Raw genomic sequence first — 18,368 nt, forward strand, 5'->3', positions numbered from 1 at the left:
GGTCTTAAACACATCTGTACTCTTGCTGTTGTGCAATGCAAATTTCCCCACTGAGGGATGAATAAAGGCATATCTTATCTTATCTTATCTTATCTTATCTCATCTTATCTCATCTTATCTTACACACACACAGCTTTGGAGAACTTTTTCTTGGCTGTGCGGCTCATTAAGCCCTCATAATGGCGTCCGTCAGCACCGGAGAGACAACTCTCCCCGCCGTGTCAATACAGGTTTGCCGCACTTTGGCCGGCGGTGCCCTCCAAGACCCCCCCGGCGTCCTGCACATGTCAGCAGAAACATAAGCCACTGTGTCAGGCGGGCCGTTGCCTCCTCCCTCTGCAGAACCCTCCATCAATCCGCCCCGCCCTCCCCTCTCCGTGCAGTCCCAGGGGCGGCGGGTCAGTCCTAATTGTATGCAAATCAGGGCGCCGCACGTCTCCCTAAGTGCTGACAATGGATGGGTGACACCGGGCGATTGCGGCCGATGCAAAAGAGAAAAGTGTGTGTCAGTCTGCATTGCAGTGGTGCCGGCCTGGTCCATAAGGTGATTTACTGTATTTTAGTGTATTTACATGATCTTGGCCGCCCGGCGCCCGCTTCAATATTTCAATATGCATGAGGACCGGAGCCGAGAGACGCTCCACCGTGACACAGCAGATTTCAAGATCACCCCCTCACAACTTTGAGGAACACGTTGAGGAACGGACCACACCCATCAGCACGGGCGGGACGTGGTCACCGTGAGAGGAAGTGCTGCACGCTCAAGGCCTCTGTGATACTTTCACAATAAAATACCCACACGGCCCAACAATGACTTATAAATATTAATATAGCAATGGTGTCATGCTCACACTCAAGCAGGGTGGACGAGTGCTGCCAGCACAGGGGAGCTGCGGTTCATGGAGGGGAAAAATGAATTCCAACATATCCCGTGCCATTTTGACACAGGAATCTATTCCGCATTGGCTGATTTCCAACATGACAAGGAGCCCCGACCCTCCCGCAACACCTCTGAGTGTCTCGCTAAGGAAGTATGTCTCTAGACCTGAACCTGGATTTCAGGTACCAGCGAGGGTATCCTCAAGGAGTGAAGGGGATTCCAGTAATTCCATGTCTAAAAGGACCAAGGCAGTGCGAGATACACTAAATCAGGTGTGTCCAGAGCATGGCCTCGGCACCTTTTGAGACCCGTGGCTAGTTTTTGTTGGCCAGCGGCACATTATAAAAATCCTGTACTGTACTGCTACACAAGCAAGTGCAGTACATCATCCCACTTCCTGTAGTGTCGTTCCTTGACGAGATGTTCTAAATGTGAGGGCTGTTCTGTCTCACTTTTGTCAGATTCAGTATGTCTCATTTCAATATTCCAAACGGAATCCGCTGATGGGGAGAAGGAAATATGCGGCTGTCTTGTTCCATGGAAGCTCGCCTGGTGAATGATCATGGTCAGCGCTAATCTTGCTGACGGGAGCGATGCATTTCCTGTGGTTGTTTAACGGCAAAAGAGACAGCCGCCTGTTCCTCGCTCTTAATGTCGGGCGGCGGGAAAACGCTCGGTCAGCGTTCTTCCGTACTTCAACTGCATCACTTTGTACTTGTGCCACTCTTCTACTACTCTTAGAATAGCAGTAACGCTTGGTCGGTGATGGGAATGCTAACCGAGCTACGTCACCAGCTTCAGCACAATGGTGGTGCCTTGCTTTGGGGTAAAAATATTCCACAAATCTCTCTTTTAACCGCCAACGAGGCGGCGGCGTACTTCATGAGACGTGACTTAGCGAGCATGAAAGCTTTCTTCTTCTTTGTCTGTGATCCAGCTCACTACTTTTCACCACTGCTACACCGGAAAGCTAACTAGCTAGTAAACAAGAGCTGTGGTTGCATTGCAAAACATGTTGCATTTGACCTCACGTTCCTCTGTCATTATGATTTTGGAATCAATCTCTATCTTTGGTTATAGATACAGTAGTATGTAATAATGTAATGTTGTAGATGTAATAATTTCCCATCCATCCACAAGAGGCCTACTTTAAATGTATTGAAATGATGAGCCATGTTTGAGTACCTCATTGCCAGGTGAAGTGTCCTGGTTTTCAGTAATCGAATATGATCACCCTACTTAAGTGCAAGTACGCACTTGTGTCATTTATCCATCCACCGGAGCACTTCCTCTTACCTTTTTTCTGGTCCCACAGGCCTTGGGTATCGGGGTCAGGGTAATCCCGCCGTATGTAATCTCCCGTTTAATCCTTTCAATCCTCCACGATTAACACAAAAAGATGGCTGCTGGAAAAGGGGAGAAATCAAGCGTGGAGGAATGATTCCTCGGATCAGGCCTAAAGGGAAGAGATGGAAACAGAAGGGAGACTCAACATGGAGAAAACCTGTAGGTGCATGTGAACACACACTCTCCTATACACCACACTGCAACTATTACACGGCACTGATCCAGACAACCGCAAGCACCATGGACTGGTGGCCAGCCAATCACAGGGCACATATAGACAAACAACCATTCACACTCACATTCATACCTATGGACAATTTGGAGTTATTTATTCTAAAATTAAGAAGCCAAAGATGACCACTTCCACACGGAATGGGAGGAGAACCTTTTCTTTACTCTATCATGTAGGACATGTCACGGTTGACTTTATGGCTTGATGCAGTGTTAAGGTAATGCTGTGTAAGGTAATGTCTCATTCAAGTTTTGCGTCATTACTGCCACCTAGTGACCAGGACACTGCATATCACTTGTATGTCAATATGTTTTAGGCTAATAATAGACCAGACTAGATTAGTCTACAACGAAACTTATGAATGAATTCATTAGTGAAAAAGCGAGCCATAATGGAACTACAATATCGCAAGGGATGAATGTAATTGGGTTGACATGAGAAATGGTGTCGGTTTTCGTACATTTTGTTTTTCAGAATGACCAAATTAATAACCCAACAGAGGTACCGCTGTAATTATCTCCCTTGAAGGGCCGCCGTACCCCCCCACTGACAAGGACGCGGCCGCTTGGGATGGATCCCCCAAGGGCAAAGGGAAATGGCCCCGCGATGACTTCCCACCCGACAAGTCAGGAGGGAAGCGACCTTGTGTGTCTCCGGGTTTTGCCGGCGGGCTGCTGACATTCCCGCTGTCAGCCACTTGAAAATGGAAGTGACTGTCACTTTAGTGACAAGTCTCCACGCAGGGAAACAACCTTGATGTGAAACTGACGTGTTCTTCAAGCTTCTCCTGCTGCTTTTGCCTCATTAATGATAATTTTTACCAAATATTTGACAGACAAGAACAGAGCAGAAATGGACAAACCAGTTGTCATTTTATCAGAATAAAGTCTAAATGTTTAGAGAAACAAGTCATATTCTAACAAGGACATTTTTAAAATGAAAATAGACTTGTAATATTTTGAGGAAATAAATATTCATTCATTTTCTACTGCTTTTTCCTCATAAGGGTCGCGGGGGTGCTGGAGCCTATCCCAGCTGTCTTCGGGCGAGAGGCGGGGTACACCCTGGACTGGTTGCCAGCCAATCACAGGGCACATATAGACAAACAACCATTCACACTCACATTCATACCTATGGACAATTTGGAGTGGCCAATTAACCTAGCATGTTTTTGGAATGTGGGAGAAAAACCCACGGGGAGAACATGCAACTCCAACACAGAGATGCCAGAGGAATTGAACCCTGGTCTCCTAGCTGTGAGGTCTGCAACTAGGCCGCTGTTCTGCCCGGAAATAAATATTCAATCAATAAAAGTATCAATATCGGCATTGATGAGTCCACCCCTCCTAACTGGGCATGAAGACCTGCATGGTAAGGGTCTACGAACAGCAGCAACAAAAATGGCCACTTCCTTCTTCCTCTGCTGTCCTTCCAGAGAAATAAACAATATGAAGGACGTTTCTAAACAGATAAATAAACAACATGAAGGACGTTTGTCACCGGCTTCCTTCCACTGTGGAACCAGATCCACAGAGGCAGACGACAAAACCAAAGAACTTCCGCTTCTCGTCTTTCACTTGCTTATGAGAATACGACACCGCTGAAGCAGCACGGGTCCTCCTCCGCCCAGCAAGCGGCCGTCCGGGCGGGGTTGCTTAGCGAGTGGCAAAAAGATGGAGGAAGCAACAGAAGCTAAAGACGTGCGGCGTGGAGAAGCCCCAGAGAGGATTAGAGGGTAGATGGTGGTCTGTGAGGGTTTCAGGAGATCTGCTTTTACACATGAGGAGCAAAGTCAGAGGAGAAAACAGCTGCTTTAGTGGAGGAGGAGGAGGAGGAGGAAGAAAGCTGCCTCATGTGAGGAGGAACCTGCATAATTCATGTTCAGCTCCTTTTAGAAAGCTTCATCAGGACGCCCCACTTGACTGTAGCCATGCAGCGTCTGTGTGGGTGTGGGTGTGGGTGCACTCTATTCTTTTTGTTAGTTGTGGCGTTTTCTCTCAGCTTTCACTGTGTGGAGTGTGTGTGTGAGTGAGTGAGTGAGTGTGTGTTCACCTTGCTCTGCTCTTCACCCCCCCCCCCCCCCAACTGTACTCTCCAAGGCCATTAGAGATCCCTGAGGTCTGCCAGGCTGCTCCAGTCTGTGTCGGCTTTCATGTGTCAGTGAAGGGGGCTCCGATGCTCCGATGTGTTCACAGCTCTGTAGCGAGTCCCCCATCCTCGTGTGTGTGTGTGTGTGTGTGTCACGGTGCCTGCATGTACAGGCTGTGTGTGCTTTCATGATCACAAATCGGACGATGGCATTTCTTTCTTTCTTTCTTTCTGTGTGTGTGTGTGTGTGTGTGTGTGTGTATTGAGCTCTGAAACACACAAGCTCAGCCGTGAAGGTTTTTGTTGCAGTGGGGAGAACAGAAGATGACTTACAAAGAAGAAAAAAAAACACTATTGTTGTTCCAAAGACAAATGTAGAGCTCTGTGTGTAAGAGAAATGTTTTTTCTTTTAATCTGCTGAAAAATGAAATGTTTGTAAACGGAATAAAGGGCTGACTTTCTAGTATGTTTCACTGTTTAAGCATCACAGGTGCTCCAATAGTGGCCTTGATGCTGGAATTTAGACCATGTTGCTTTTACTAGGTCCTCCTGGGTCTATCTGTTAGCGTTAATGCTAAATGAGCTAAATGAGTATGTGTCACCAAGAAGCGCTATTGTGCACTTTATTCACATACAGTCATGGCTAAAAGTTTTGAGAATGACACAAATATTCATTTTCTGCTGTCTCTGTGTTTGGGATTGCAATTTACATATACCCCTGATTGTTATGAAGCTTGATGGGGATGAATTGCAAAGTCATGAAAATGTATTTCTACTGCAATTCAGCCCTGCCACAAAAGGACCAGCTGACATCATGTTTGTGATGCCCTGGTTAAGTTGACGTGAGTGTTGACACGAACTAAGGCTGGTGATGATTCTGTTTATACAACAGAACACACTGGAAACGTTAAAAAAAAAAGAAGAGTGTGGTACTTAAAAGCTTTGTTTTTCCTCTGTTAAATAACCACAGTTGAACACATGCAGTTTGGCCAAATTCACTCACTCATGACGATGAGTGCAATATCCGACAACACTAGTCCCTCGCCACTTCATTCGTTCGTTCGTTTCTTTTGGCTTTTTTTTCCTGATTTCAGATTGGCTACAGCCGGTATGATTTATAAATATATTCATAAATCATGCTGTTTTGTGGTTGAAAACAGCCTATGATTACTCCATAAATATGCATATGCATATATTTAGGCACTCAACCCAAGTGCTACTGAAATGTGACATTTGTGCAGCTAAATCCGTTTTCTCAGTCATTTGTGTTACATGAAGTAAAAAAATCCAATCCAGCCTAACTTGCAAATGTCAGTCAGTTGATCTGAGCTTAAAGGTTCCAGCTTTGACGTTCACATGTCCTTTACCACGCGTGCCCTGCAAGTCATGCCAACACCCCCGGACCAAATACTCACCTCTCATAATCCACCTATTTAATACCGCCGCTGTCACATGACAAACCACCAGTAATATGGAAAATCAGTACTGGGAATGAATACCGTTATTATTAAAGCACAAACTCAGTTAGCCCTTTATCGTACAATATTTCATTGCCGATACGCGTTGCATTTTTGCTTGAATACTTCAAACATCACAGAACTTCCAGAGGTGATCCGTAAATTTGGCATGGAACAACTCCAGACCGCTACACTACAACATCACCTGGAGCAGTACAGATTCTATATTTATCTAATAACATGATGAATAAATCATATCATATCAATCTGACACAGACAGTTTTGCTTTGATCAGCCAATCAGAGGATGGAAAAATGCTGACATTAAATTTACATTCATTCATTCATTCATTTTCTACCGCTTTTCCTCACGAGGGTCGCGGGGGTGCTGGAGCCTATCCCAGCTGTCTTGGGGCGAGAGGCGGGGTACACACTGGACTGGTGGCCAGCCAATCACAGGGCACAGACAAACAACCATTCACACTCACATTCATACTTATGGACAATTTGGAGTGGCTAACTAACCTAGCATGTTTTTGGAATGTGGGAGAAAACCGGAGTACCCAGAGAAAAGCCACGCATGCACGGGGAGAACATGCAAACTCCACACAGAGATGGCCGAGGGTGGAATTGAACTCGGGTCTCCTAGCTGTGAGGCATGCGTGCTAACCGCCCGTTGAATTTACAATTTAAGTAAATTTGAGGCCAGCAGAGAAGGCTTTGCTGGCCCTGATGGAAAACCAGTGAATATTGTCTTTGGGAATGTCAGCATTTGGAGGTTTGGATGTGATTCAGCAGAGTTTGTCAGATCCTCTGGATTACCATGTCTGCTCCACATGCTGTCGTTAGGCACCATCCCTAACCCGTCATGGATTATGGGATGTTTACCACAGCCACCCTCTCACCTGTACAACATTCCCACCTGCTTCTATGCCAGGACGGGAGCAGCAGAGGTCATGGGAGAACACACGGAGCGCTAAACACACTTAACACACTTAAGTCCAGCACAAAACAAGCAGCTTCTTGATTCCGGCTAATTACGGATTGCTTAAACATTCCACGCATGACTCTCAGCGCGCCTCCGTCGATCCGCTCTCTTCCTCGGGCTCTCAAATGAGCCTCGTCAATTAGAGTCCACGCAGAAAGAGCGGAATGTTAATTTGCGGTAAAATATTCCTACTCCGCCGCTAATTAGGTGCTAGTCGTGGCCAGGAAGCGCGCTGCATAGCATAGCGGTCCCTTGGTGTCATTTGGCCAGTCGGACCGGCCGCCGTAGCTGGGAATTATTTTTAATTAACCCGTGCCGCCTTGTGGAGCTAATGAGCTTGCTTGAAATGGACCTGACATATTGCTGAAGAAAGTCCATTTCCAACTCCAGCGCCGCCCATCGTACTCCACAGATGAATAGATTTAAAAAAAGAGAAAGAAGGGAGGGAAAAACATGCCTAAACTAAACTAATGTGGCCAAACTCCCAAGCGGGAAAATGGAATTTCCTGCACGTTTTGCTTCTTCACTTGACCTTCTAAAGAGCGTTAAGGTGTGATGATGAGGTGATGATGCAACTCCGTAATAGAAAAGATCATGTTTGGTGCAGTTTTAGGATGATACCAAAACAGCCACAAGGTGGCAGAAGTGCATTTTCTAAGCGCTCGGCATGCATCTCTCCCATAGGAGTGCATGCTCAGCAGCAACCAGGAAGTGAAAAGGCATGTCGCCATGTTCGGAATGAAGGGGTTAAATACGATAGAAATGACAAATGAAAGGGATAAATCTATGTGTCTTAGAATAATCCATTATTCAATTCAGAGGAGTCTGATTCTACTATCATTCTTGTCGTGGAATCATACAAAAGATTTTGACTACATGGGGAGTGGCCACGTTGTTTGTGAGGTCATCACCAGCCTCTCCAAGACAAACCGCACCGCTGAAAAATGAGCTGCATCGCCATGCAGAATGACTTCAAATCAAAGAGTGAAACTTGAAATTACCCCCCCCCCCCCCCTCTCTCCGGTCCCCCTCCCGACTTGATAGAGTTGCAAAGACTTGTGCATCTGTTCCTAGCGGCGCTCAGCCTCTCATCTCCAAGTGAACAGTGCTGATGGCGGCGGTGGCAGTCAAGGTCATTTGATGGGAGCCGGAGGTGTATGTGATGTGAATCCACTCACAGGATTGATTCCTCCCGCACGTACTGATGATCAAACCCCGGCGGCTTCGGGAAAGTCAGGACCCTTAATGAGAGAGCGCGGGCGCACAGGAAAATGAGATACAGTAGGTGCACATGGCTCCCGTACAGTAGAGAGGTTGCTCCGTGCTGCAAAGACCAGAAGCAACCCCGCTGCTAATGTTTCATATCCCTGACAGCCTTCAAGTGGGACGTCAGCGCTTATCAAGGTTAACGCAAACTATTTATACCTTTTGAAAAAGTGTTGGACCTCAGCCTACTCAGCATTAATTAGGGCTAAAATATGTTAGCTCTGGTGTGGGCTTGTTGGTCTAAGGTGAGCTGAATTCATTTGCATGCAATTAACTTCAAATACTGGGAAAAATATTTTCAGCTTCGTAGGCAAACTTTAAAAGTCTTCCTAGGGATTATTATTGGGATTATTATTGGGATTATTATTGGGCTTTGATTAGGAATAAACGCTTGCTGTCGCTAACTTAGTATTCATTGGATTATAATTACCAGATAAGAAAGTTGTAATTATGACATAAAAAGTCATGAGATACAAACTGACTATTTATTGTGTCATTTTGACTTTTTCATTTCATACTTATGACTTTTTATTTCGTAACTTGGACTTTTTAATCTCTTAATTATGGCTTTGTATCGCAGAATTTCAACTTGTTATCTAATAATTACAAATTTTTCTCATAACTACGACTTTTTATCTCAGAATTTTGACTTTAATGTCAAAACTTCATCCCATAAAATTGACTTTTTAGCTCATAATTTTGACTTCTTATCTCAGATTTCAACATTTTTATTGTGTAATTTTGACATTTCATCTCATAAATGGCTTTTTATTTTCTCAATTTTCATTTTTTATCCCAGGATTTTAACTTTTTATGTCATAATCATGACTTTATATCATAACTAGAACTTTTGATGTAATAATTATGTCTTTCTCATCTCATAATTTCGACTTTGATTTACCATTGGAATATTTTTAGTGTTTCTGAGTTCAGGCTGTTTGTCACTGTTAGCTCGTGCTTCACGGAGAAGGAAAAAAATGTCCAAGATTGTCTAATTACAAGAAGAGCATTCACTCATACTGTCGTTGAAAGGATTGTTTTTGGGGAAGAAGTTCTGCTTGAACTTTTTAACCATAGCCTTTTTTACTACACATTTTGAACGTATTTATTTAGCAGCTATGAACGCTACATATTTTAAATCACATGAATCCACTTTGAGCCAACGTCTGGCACACAGATGATGAACAACAATCAGAAGTACGTCCTTCTAACCCGGACTTTTGCACTCTAATCAATCATGGTCTGCGTTACGAACAGAAAGACCAATGTAAGCAAGGAGAAAAGAGTTCCAGTGCAACGTGGCAACGTGGCAAACGACAAAAAGGAAACAATGACTTATACGTCGCCTTCGAGGGTCGCTGGTATTTTGCGGCTTTGCCCATAAATCAGACTTTCATCACATATTTGGACAAGCGGGAGCGAGTTTGTGGCCAGAAACTCATTTTCGGACTTAACACATCTTTGCCGGTGCGTGATTGAGCAAGTTGACGCGCATGGGTGACAGCTAACCAGGAAGTGGCCGTGCTAGCATGAGTGCCTCTCCAGCCGGCAGCCTCCTAATTCTCCTAAACCTTCTACCCTGCGACTTTATTAAAAGGCCTCGCTGCGAGGGAGCTGACAAATGAGGTTGAATCAATCTCCTTCCGCTGAGGAAGTGCTTGTGTTCCGCGTGGGACTACAAAGTCTTTTGATGCCCAGCAGTTTGGACAGGAGTATACGTGGAGGACCGGTAGGCCATAATCACACTTTGTGATACAGTAACATTACTGACAGCTAGTGACCAGTGTTTACCAGTGTTTACCAGTGTTTACCAGTGTTTACCGGTGTTTACCGTAACACGATGCTTTGGCCATAATCATACTCACATAATCATATGTGATAATCATCATAATCACACTTTGTAATACAGTAACATTACTGACAGCTAGTGACCAGTGTTTACCAGTGTTTACCAGTGTTTACCAGTGTTTACTGTAACACGATGCTTTGGCCATAATCATACTCACATAATCATATGTGATAATCATCATAATCACACTTTGTGATACAGTAACATTACTGACAGCTAGTGACCAGTGTTTACCAGTGTTTACCAGTGTTTACCAGTGTTTACCAGTGTTTACCAGTGTTTACCAGTGTTTACCGGTGTTTACTGTAACACGATGCTTTGGCCATAATCATACTCACATAATCATATGTGATAATCATCATAATCACACTTTGTGATACAGTAACATTACTGACAGCTAGTGACCAGTGTTTACCAGTGTTTACCAGTGTTTACCAGTGTTTACCAGTGTTTACTGTAACACAATGCTTTGGCCATAATCATACTCACATAATCATATGTGATAATCATCATAATCATACTTTGTGATACAGTAACATTACTGACAGCTAGTGACCAGTGTTTACCAGTGTTTACCAGTGTTTACCAGTGTTTACCAGTGTTTACTGTAACACAATGCTTTGGCCATAATCATACTCACATAATCATATGTGATAATCATCATAATCACACTTTGTGATACAGTAACATTACTGACAGCTAGTGACCAGTGTTTACCAGTGTTTACCAGTGTTTACCAGTGTTTACTGTAACACGATGCTTTGCAAACAGTTAAAAAGAAAAGATTGCGTGCACAAACACGAATGAAAGTCATTAAGAAAAGTTGAAGCAGTTGTGAGGCGTGTGATTCACCACCATGATGAAAGCCTGGTGGATGCCGTCCGTGTCCACGGCAGTGGAACAATACAATGTTGTTGTGCGTCCATCCCACACACACACACACACACACACACACACACACACACACACACAGCGGGCCTCCAACATGAGCCAACGCTGAGATGCTCCTCATCAAAAGACTCCTGCCGCCTCTGACGGCTTCTAATGACGAATTAGAAGTTAAACAAATTGGGATTTTATCATTCACGTTTATACCACTGTTTATACCCCCACCCCGCCCCATCAAAGACGCCTACCCACCTTCTTTTACTCCCCTCCAAATCTTACTGGTTGTTGCAGCTGGGCTCGGCGGCGTAGTCATTGATTTCTTCACCGGCGTTACACGGCTTCCTGTGTCTGAGCGAGCAGCTTATTAGCGGCGGGGATTGTGTTTTGGGCCGTCATTATGCCGCTTTTCGCCGTCATTAGCGGAGGAGAGAGAATGCGGCAAAAGAAAAAAAAAAGGCACACGCAACGCAAGGAACGCCGCTGGAAGGTTGGGCGGGTCAGCGCCGACGTGGCGCCTCTGCTGATGGCTTCAAACATGGCGCGTGCATGCCACGGTGCAACATGCCAGGGGCCGACCGGCGCCTTTTGATCAAGAAAAGGCCGCTCGGAAAGAAGGAGAGAAGCGGGGGAAAAGACATTCGCTGGATCACTAATGATGGAGCACAACACGCAGCTGAGCTTTGGACAACACATCCCGGCTAAAGCTAATCTCGGTGCCGTCTTCCTGCTCTCATTAGTCAGCCACGCCAGGCCGAGAAAGGCAACGCGCGCCTGCGGCAAAGTGACCTTCTGGGATGGAGGCAGGCCAGGGGAATTCTCTGACACCACTGATCTCCGGCAGCCTCAGTCTGGGCTCGGACAAAACTCTGGTCTGATGTAGTTAGCGTTGATTGACGGCAGAGGGAATTTTCAGCGTGGTGTCTTAGCATCATGCTAATAGACAAATTAACCCTTGTAGCTAAATATTTACAGCCATAATAATTAAAGGTCGCTGTTTGTGCTGCAGAAGCATCAAATGATGATCTCTCGGACCGGTCCGTCGCCACTGTTGGACCTTGTCAGCACTCGTGCACGAGCTTCCCTAAACGAGCATGAAGGCTGAGATGCTTCCTCGCCTCAAATCAACCAGAATGGAAGCCACATAGAAGAAAAGCACAAGCATATAGAAATGATTGGAAATGAACTTGATTCTCAGCATCAACGTGGCATGATGAAGCACCCGCCCCTCTCATCACCCCCCCAAGCAAAGCCTGTGGTTTTGGTATTTTCTTGCTGGAAACGGGGCGTGCTTTGCAGGACATCTGCGAGTCTTTTCTCAGCTTGCTTTGTTTGACACAAACACTTGCCAGCCTCCAAAAGATTCAGTCAAACATTTGGCTGCTGTGATCAAAAGCTGGCTGGCTGCTTCCAACAGGAAGAAGAAGAAGAAGAAGAACATGTCCGACTTAAGGTTCTACAAGACTTACAGAGTACATAGAACACGTAGATACACCACTCACATACGTACATTAGCAACAACTCGGAAATCAAATCCCTTGATCGGCTTTAAGGACAATGAATCCGCAATGAACTGAATGTTCTGAACTCCTGTTTTCATGCCAGTGTTGCATTTAGCAAAGTGACGTGATAGCATATTTGTACTTTAGCTCACCTCCACACAGCTGACGTCATGTTGTACTTCCTTAGACAACACAAGAGTGGATTAAAAATCCCTTTCAATGTGTAACCTCCCTGGCGCAAAACAGTGAGATGCATCTTCACTTCCTGGTTAGGGCGGAGCTAGGATTTCTATGGGAAAGATGCAGGTTGAGCTCTTATAAAGTGGGGCCTTTTTTTCAAATCAATCAATCAATAAACAATGAATAAGAGGAGTGTAAAGGTTACTATAGGGGTGTTATTTAATGCTACAAGGCTCTAATAGTGTTAAAAACCTTATTTAGAAAATCATACGGAGGTTTTGTTTGCTCCAACTACAAAAATATCAACATGAATCCTATATTTTGGGCGTGGAACTAATTAACCGCGATAGACGAGGGATGACCCTAATGGCCTTTTATTGTGACCAGCTTAAGGGGCACGTGTGAAATAATCATACTGTCAAATCAGCATCTTCATATAATAACGCAGATTGACAGATTTGTCAACAATATTTGACAGATATATTGACAGATACGCATTTTGTGTTACATAGATTAGTTACTAACATGCTAAATGTTTGACATCTTGGAGTTGGACTCATGAAAGATGGAAGTGTTTGTTGTACGCATATACTACAGTAAATATATAAAGTAGACCTCTAGGTGTAATCATTGAACACAGACCATGTATTGTGTATGTAGAGTGAGCACTGAAGCGGGGGGGGGGTGCTTGATGTCTTCATTCTGTCACTTCACTGTGGGGGGGTGGCTCACACATCCAGTCACGTCCCTGTGACTACATTAGTGCCAGGATCTACCGCACATCCAGTGTAAATCACCACATTACGTGTTATTTCACAGGTACGTGTTTAAACACACACACACACACATTTTGACATCCACGCAGGGGCTCCCCAACAGCCTGCAGGGAAATAAGGGGCTAATCCGACAGTGATCTACTGACTCTGGAGGGAAACACTTTGTGGCTCGTGGGTGTGTGTGTGTGTGTGTGTGGGTGGTGACTACTGTAGCGTTTGATGGCTGAAATCAGCCTGGGAATGTATAGTATAAAATCCATAAATGACTCTATCAGCAGATATTAGAAGCTAGTTTGTTGTCCCATCAGATCCTTTGATTATTTGGACGCTGAGCGGTGCCTTAAAGGGAAATATTGTATGTTTGGAATATACTGCAGCCCATTTCAAACCGGTTAGGGACACACTTTGGACACCCCTGATGTAACTTATTTCAAGATATGTCCGTCAGCACATTAGCTCCCTACCGTATCTCCCAACCTGAAGCTGTCAGAGGCTAGCAGGTGAGCTAACACGTACATCAACATGCTGACTGTGCAGGCGTATATTAGCCGGCCTGGTCGGTGTACTCCAATCACCTGACAAAAGCCCGATGACAGACGGTGGACAATGCCCGAGCTTAGCAAAGAAAGGGAAAGCGACGTGTCACGTAAATTGAGCGAGACGAGAAAAGCAAACAGCCTGAAGTCTCTCGGGAAGCGTCGGTCGGTCGTCTGCGTTTAGAGGGATGAAGGCACTCGATGGTTCCCCGGGACTACAAGTCACCAAGATAAGGATTAGACCATCCAGTCCTATTCATCCATTTTCTATTCAAATTATCCTCACACGGGAGGGCGGCACGGCGGTCGAGTGGTTAGCACACAGACCTCACAGCTAGGAGGACTAGGGTTCGATTCCACCCTCGGCCATCTCTGTGTGGAGTTTGCATGTTCCTCCCGGTTCCGCCGGTTAGGTTAATTGGCCACTCCAAATTGTCCATAGGTATGAATGTGAGTGTGAATGGTTGTTTGTCTATATGTGCCCTGTGATTGACTGGCCACCAGTCCAGGGTGTACCCTGCCTCTCGCCCCAAGACAGCTGGGATAGATCCCCGCTGGGATAGACCCCCGTGAGGAAAAAGCGGTAGAAAATGAATGAATGGTCAAACGGGAAGATGGAGGCCAATAAGAGACGCCTGGCAGCTTGTGTACGCATTGGAGCGACCAGAATGAGTCTGCAAGATTTCATCAGTTTGGCTCGGCCTTTTAGTTGCGTCTCCCAGCAAACATATCGATCGTGTTTACATTAATGGATACATGGGGAGCGCAGAGGAGAGGCTGACCCTGCCTCCGCTGCAGCCTGACAGCCCAGGCAGGACTAATCTTGCAGGGCTAAGCCCGGGAAACAGACCTCCACTCCCAGCTCTGCTTCCTTCCCACCCTGAGCCGGACGCTCGCCCTCCGCCTCCGCGTCGTCACCTAAAGCTGTGGGAAAATACGTGGAAAGGATCATGGAGAGGTTAAATGTGTATGGGAATGCGGGTGACCGCCATGGAGGATAACGAAGAAGCTCATTGGCATTGATCAGGGATCTCGTCTATTAAGCTTGCGTACGCCCTTTTTCATGTGGTGTGGTCTACAAAAACACTAGCGGTCCAGGACCTTTGGAGCTTGCGTACTCACTTTTTGAAGTCATAGACGCAGACCACCTTTTCCATGTGGATAGCCTCTTAGTCAGAATTCCACATTTTTAAAGATGAGACCCCAGGAAGTAAAGAATCTTACTTAAGGACACCTGAAGGTGGAAGGGGATTAGCAAGACTCCCAAACCCAAAGTCGAATCTGTCATGCCAACGTCATGTAAACATTTCACCTTCCAGTCTATCACCGCTGGCTTTTTGTGGGTACATGCGGAGCATCCAGGATGATCAGCCAATGAAGTCATTGCTAGAATTACCGACAGGAAACATCAAATTGAAATCCAAGCACCCAACTGAAGTGGTTTATGGATCTGGTTCCGAGGGTCCACTCCAACGGCATTAGAGTGTAGTAGTGTTGCCACGTTCCCTAAATGTGTTTGGAACGGATAGCAGAGCCTAAAAATAAAGTATAATATGATTAGCCCGCCACCCCACCAACCCGCCATATCCAATTCCCTGGTATCTGAAGTTGACCTGTGACCCCGGTGGATGTTAGCGCTCCCAAAGACACCAGCCTCATTACCTCGAGTCCTCCGATTTACCCCCGAGGAAGGACGGAAACAAACAAAAGACGGGTGCTGATCAAGTGGTGGAAACACGGCTGCAGTAAATGGTCCCCCACCATACCCCCCACGGCTCCCACTCCCAATCAAGTCTTGCGTGTGACATTGTGTTTTTATATCCTGCTAATAATTACTAGCGGTGTGTCCCCTCGTAAAGTATGCGAAGTATCACTCGAGTGAGAACTGCAGTAACTAACATCTTCTCGTACGACCGCTTCCCGTCCTCCAGGATGACATCATGACCATGAAGGGTTCCATGAATGGGCCGCATCCTCAGGTGACCGTGAGGGGTCAGCCTGGCGGAAGAACCTTTTGGCCGCGAGCAGATCAATGAAACCAAAAGCTGTTATCGATCCTGTTGGATTTAACCCTCCTGCCCCCCACCCCCACCCCCCTCCATTCCCAATGTCAAGGCAAAGCCTGAGCAGATAGAGAGCAGACCGTGATCTGCTTCAACGGACACCGGCGGAGTAAATCTCACTTTCTGCTCCACGGTTGGTGTAATGAAGGATATCATGGCGTCAGTAGGCCCAACCACGGTTAGCATTGGACTTAATGGACTGTAAATCTTTTACCCCAGCTCCTCCGGTACGGGTGACGGCCATAAATCCGTAAGGGTCTATTGGTGTCTGCTCACCAGGAATAAAGCAGTAGTGGGATATAAAGTGAATGATAAACAACACAAAAGACAACCAAACAACCACCATGATTCATTCTGGCTGGGTTTGATTTTGCCACATGATAACAATGCAGAGCTTTAGCAGCATGCTAAGCTAATATTACGCCAATGCCCTTGCGATGGCTCCAGATAAACAAACTAATTGATACTAATTGGCTGTGAATGTGAGCGGATCCTAATTATAGGTTACCACTTAACTGCTTTTGCTCCCAGAAGATTAGAAGAGATTACCAGAGCTTCCGCTAGTCTGGGAAGACCTTCTACCAGATTTTGGAGAGCGTCTGTGGGGGGGGTTTATTCATTTGCCCTGCAACCACATCCTAGCAACAGTTGCATTAGCATTAGCATCGTATGAGCACTGATTGGCCACACCCTCTTTGGAGCGTGTGCATGTGTGCGATGTACGATGTGTGCTCGGCTTCCTCTCTCTGCTTCCTGCTTCCTGCTGTAGGCTCACCTCCACGTGATATAATTAAAGGCGTGATGCAAGAACGACGGCCATATTTGAATTTGTTTCTGTTTGTTTGCGTGAGTCGTTAAGGATGCAGAATGAGATTAATGAGTGTGACACTTGAGTAGGCTAATCCACATCCGCCTCACGTCAATCTATTTGGGGGGGGGGGGGTGACAAGTGAGCCACAGAGGTGCCCGGTGGGCGCCCCCCCCCCCCCTAATAATCTGCCATGTGTGAAGGAAGTCATCACACCTGTAAATAGCTGGGGTCATCCGAAAAAGGCATCATTTGAGTGGAGTGTCACAGCAGGGGAGTGGGCTGTGTCCCGCTGTGTATGTGTGTGTGTGTGTGCGTGTGTGTGTGCAGACCTGGGCCTCCTGCCTTCTCAGCAGTTGCTTCACGACTGTGCCTCCTTGTCCGTGTCCTCGTGTGATCAGTGATCGATGCAAAATGTTTGGAGGTGCCTTTCACACACACACATGCACACACGCACACACAGAAGGTTACGGTAACAACTGCAATACCACGGAATGAACCAGAGCAGAGACAGCCAACCAAGGCGCTTCCATTTAAGCACACTTGAGGGAGGATCCGTGTATCGACCGCACGGACATGACCATCTCGTAAAGTCTGTGCAAGAACCAACAAAGCGTAAAAAGGCAAAGACGAGGAAGGCGAAGCATCCAGTTGTGCAGTCGGTACGGTTTAGAGTCTAATGAGAGGAAGCCATGCTTTTAAACGCCGCGAACATTCGCTGTGCGCTCAGGTCATTGGTCTGCACTCACTCAGCGGGGGGAGGCTTGTTGTGGCTAATCAGCAGATGTTCACGTGCCAGTTTGTCAATGGAGCCGGACGGGCTTGTTGACTGTTAAATGTGGTCACACCCTGCTGCTGCTGCTGCAAATACACGTGGCAGGAGGAAACTCATCCAGCAAAAGGACATCTATTGCGTTAGAAAGCGCCATTGTTATGCAAAAGGGATGACTCGGTTTTGAAGTCGCAACTTTTCATGATGTCATGAAGGGGACAAAAAACCTCTCTCTTTCCAAACAGCATAAGTCTAACAAACAGCCAGGTCGGAAAGTCCATTCGCTACACATCTCAGCATCACCTTTTTTGCACAAAACACGATCGTTTCATCAGCAAAACTGCATAAGTTCATAACAAGTACTTTGCTACCTTGGTTTTCGTTATTAATCTATTCCAAAAGGTCTGGTGAAAACCAAAATGTACAAAAAGCAAAGCCATTTTTCTTAGGAAAATATGTAAATCCAACGAATCCCCTCCAGACACGCAAATAAACTATTGTATTTTTAAATAACGAGTAATCATAGTTTTACACGCAGAAATAGATGATCAATCATCTCAACTTTTGAGAAAGGAGGTGCTGGAACTACCCAGGCTTCACTACACATCTTGAACTGCTGTTCAAATGAGAGTGTAATGTTAGCATTATAACTCACATGGCTACAATATGCTAGTTTTGCTAGCATTCGTGCCCCCCCCCCACTAATGTTAGGATTTGTATGTGATTTATAGCAACTTTTA

General features: G+C 45.8%; 2 protein-coding genes across 2 annotated transcripts in view; one reads left to right on the plus strand and one right to left on the minus strand.

The window, feature by feature from the left end:
* Positions 1-2,332, minus strand: part of rapgef1b (Rap guanine nucleotide exchange factor (GEF) 1b) — a 69,012-nt gene extending 66,680 nt beyond the window's left edge. Inside the window, exon 1 of the mRNA XM_078794026.1 lies at positions 2,177-2,332. The gene's annotated coding sequence lies outside the window, so the exon portion shown is untranslated. The remainder of the gene's footprint in view (positions 1-2,176) is intronic.
* The window catches only part of ntng2b (netrin g2b), a 76,570-nt gene that overhangs the window by 1,148 nt on the left and 57,054 nt on the right, over positions 1-18,368 (plus strand). The gene's annotated exons all lie outside the window — the stretch shown is intronic.

This window comes from Doryrhamphus excisus, linkage group LG10 (assembly GCF_037039965.1).
Source record: "Doryrhamphus excisus strain RoL-2023G ecotype Guam linkage group LG10, RoL_Dexc_Guam_v1.1, whole genome shotgun sequence".
Lineage (NCBI taxonomy): Eukaryota > Metazoa > Chordata > Actinopteri > Syngnathiformes > Syngnathidae > Doryrhamphus > Doryrhamphus excisus.